Raw genomic sequence first — 3841 nt, forward strand, 5'->3', positions numbered from 1 at the left:
GAGAATTTAAAGTGGTCAAACTCACAGAAGCAGAGTAGAAAGTTGGTGGTCAGGGGCTGGGGTTGGGGTGGGGAAGGAAGATGGTGATTAAAGAGCACAACATTCCAGTTATGCTGGATAAATAAATTCTGCTTATGCCGAATCTACTATACAGAGTAGTGCTTATAGTTAACAATAATGTTTTGTATACTTAAAAGTTTGCTGTCGGGCTCGGTGGCTCAGACTGTAATCCTGCGCCTTTGGGAGGCTGAGGTGAGTGGATTGCCTGAGCCCGCGGGTTCGAGACCCACCTGGGCAGCGAGACCTCATCTCTACAATTAATCAAAAAATCAGCCGGGCGTGGTAGTGCATGCCTGTAATTCCAGCTACTTGGAAGGCTGAGGCGGAAGGATCGCCGGAGCCCAGTAGGCGTGACAGAGTGAGATGCCAACTCAAAAAAAAAAAGTTTGCTAAGAGGGTAGATCTTAGGTAAAGTGTTCTTACAAACAAAAAACAAAAAAACAAAAAAACCCTCAACAAACAAAATAACCACCTCTTTCCAAATCCCAATATTAATAATAAAGGAGGGAAAGAGGACAAATTGGGAGATGATGGCTATGTTTATGGCTTTGGAGGTTTTGTGGGTGTATATTTATCCCTAACTCATTAAGACGTATATATTCAATATGTAGTTTTTTATGTGTCAATCATACTTTGAGAAAGTGGTATACAAAAAAAAATAAAGTCACCAAAAAAGTGTGCAACAAGTTCTTCGCAGACTCTTGCAAAGTGCTTATAATTTTCCTAAGAACTTCCTCAGCATATGATCTTTATCATAGAGCTGGTGAAAAAAGGGGTCACCTTCTATATTTTCAAGGCAAGAAAACAGAGAAACAAGTGTTCATACTGGGATTCATCCCTAGACCTTCTGGCTATCTGCTCAAGTTTCCTTGCTACAGACCTGTCCATCTCAGTGACCTTTGTAAGGTGTCCTAGGACCCTGTGATTCTAGGGCATGCCTGGCTAGTCATGTCATACTGTGTCTATATTCATGTGTACCTATGTTCGACATGCGATGTACTTTCCAGATGTCCAGATCTTCCTTCAAGAGAGGTCAGCTAGCAGCTTCCAGCACAAAACCTCAGGGTCACCTCAGACACTGAGAGTTGCTTCATCCAGGGTCAACCCTTCATAGGACAATCTGAATCCGGTAATTGATCAAGCCAGTCATAAAAGTCCAGCCATTTTAACCTACTTGGGGCAGCTGTGACAGGCAGTATTTGAGCTAGGACTTCCCGCCAGGTTGGCAGAAGCTTTGTCAGGCCCACGTCACCATTTGTCTTTTCCCTCTGCCCAATCCTGCATCTCTCCCCACTTCCTTCCACAAGTGTGGATGCCTACTAAACGTCCTCACCTCACACTGTGTCCCAGCATGTACTTCCAGAGAACCCAACCTGTGACAGTCCCCTCTCTCTTCCCTCCCATTTGGCTGTCAGGGCTTATAGAGACAAAAGTCTACAGACCACTGACATATTTTGGTTGGCCTGTCCAATGTTTATAAAAATGAGTCAATGTATAAAAATTGGGATATTACCCATAAATATCTGCATTTATAAAACTTCTATTAAAATACTAGATGATCTGGCAACACTAGCTCTTTTTTCTTGCCCAAGGGACTAATGGTTGGGGCTGAAGAGTAGCTGTCTCCTTTAGAGAGAAGAGTTCTCCAGCTTGTCAAAGTTGCCAGAACTTTCTACGAATGTGGACCTGTCCACCTTCCTCACTTATGTTACCTACCTGATCCCTATGGCCATCTGAGCTTTTCCCTTGACAAAAATAAATGGTTCAACAGGTGGAAAGAGGAATCTTCCTTATGCCACCATATCGTATTGATCCTACATAGGTCTTCAAGAATTGGATTCCTCCTGGTTCAAGGCCACAAGAGCTTTTTCCTGGGTCTTGGGGTCTAACTAAGCACTTAGGCCACTATTGCTGCCCCAGCTTTGTCTCATCCTCTGTCACTTGCCACCCCCAGAAAAAGGTACTCTCTTCAGCCAGGTTCATAGCAGACACTGCCTACACCAAGAAAGCACATTTATTTCTCTTTAAAGAGGGTATCATATTTTTTCATTATAAAAGACATTTTCGTTACTGATATTTGGAAGGAATGTCCCACAAAGGCTAACATTCTGCCAAAAATAAATATATCTCTCAATGGGTACTTAGGTTAATAGTGAGCCCCTCAATCCAAAGAAGCAGAATAACCAGTAACTCCTCAAACAGGGCCACCCAACTCCCCTCTCATCACCAGTACTGCTTGTGGCCAGGTGTCCAGGGTTATCCAAAGTCCCTTTGCCAGCCAAGTCTGACACCCCCCCCCCAAAAAAACAATTGCTTCTGCTTCTTCAGGGGGCTATAATTATGTAAGACTCAATAATTATATAACAAATGGCTTTGAAGTGATTATTTAAATTGTGACTTGGCAGCAATTGGGTATTTGAATATAATGAGTTTCATTGATTATAACAGTGTCTTCTCTGGGCTGATACAATAACTGCCTCTGTCTGTTGCTGCTTGAAATATGAGCCAGCTGGAAGACATCAAAAACTTAGATTGTTTCAGTTGCATTCAAAATATGTAAGGAGGTTGGCTCCCTTTGTAGCTTCTGTTCCTGGGTGATAAGTGTCCTTAGAATAGATCTTTGACCCCACAATGGGGCCCTGGCAGAGCCTACTGCCAGGGTAGCCAGGGCTGGTACTGGAAGAACCAGGACAGTACAGGGCCAAGGGGCCTACAGGCTCCCAGCCAGGTGTCCCCTCAGCACAAGGAGCTTGCGGGGACTCTGGTCCTCCAGTCATCAGGTTTCCTTTCTTCCCACCTGCTTGGCCCCCTTGGAGAAGGAGGCATAGATCTAGAATGCCGTTTACTGTGTTAACCTTCCCATAGCTTCCTTGATGGCCTGACACTTAGGGATGGTGGATGGCAAAAGCATGTGGGAATGCCCATTTGCCCCATGAGAATTGTTACAATGGGAAACCTGGCAGGCTGGAACAAACTGCCATAGCCTAATGTAGAGGAGAAATCGGAGAAACCCAAACCCCTGGGCCCATGAACTGGTGGCTCTCATACCCAGAGCACCCAGACCAATCAGAAGAAGATCTTCCAGTCCTAGCTAGAGCAATTAGATAAGAGAAGGAAATCAGAGGTATCTAAATGGGAAAAGAGGAAGTCAAGTTATCCTTCCTTGCTGATGATATGATCCTATACCTCGAAAATCCAAGAGAATCTGTCAAAAACCTGCTTGCACTGGTGAAGGACTTTGGCAAAGTCTTGGGGTACAAAATAAATGTGCAAAAGACAGTTGCATTCTTATGCACCAACAACAAGCAGGTGGAGAACCAAATAAAAAGCACTATCCCATTCACAATGGCCACACACAAAAAATGAAATATCTCGGCATCTTCCAAACCAGAGAAGTGAAAGACCTTTACAATGAGAACTACAAAACACTGCTCAAAGAAATCCAAGAAGACATAAACAAATGAAAAAATATTCCATTCTTATGGATAGGAAGAATTAACATTGTAAAGATGTCCATCCTACCAAAGGAAATCCACAGACTCAATGCAATACCCATTAAATTACCAACCTCATTCTTTTCAGACCTGGAAATGACAATATAGAAATTCATATGGAAACATAAATGACCACGAATAGCCAAAACAATCCTTAGCAAAAGATACAAAGCAGGAGGTATCACACTTCCAGACTTTAAGCTTTATTATAAGGCTACAATAATCAAAACAGCCTGGTATTGGTACAAGAACAGGCATACGGACCAATGGAACAGGATAGAGATTCT

This window comes from Carlito syrichta, unplaced genomic scaffold (assembly GCF_000164805.1).
Source record: "Carlito syrichta isolate Samal-C Ts95f unplaced genomic scaffold, Tarsius_syrichta-2.0.1 Scaffold314329, whole genome shotgun sequence".
NCBI classification, from domain to species: Eukaryota; Metazoa; Chordata; class Mammalia; order Primates; family Tarsiidae; genus Carlito; species Carlito syrichta.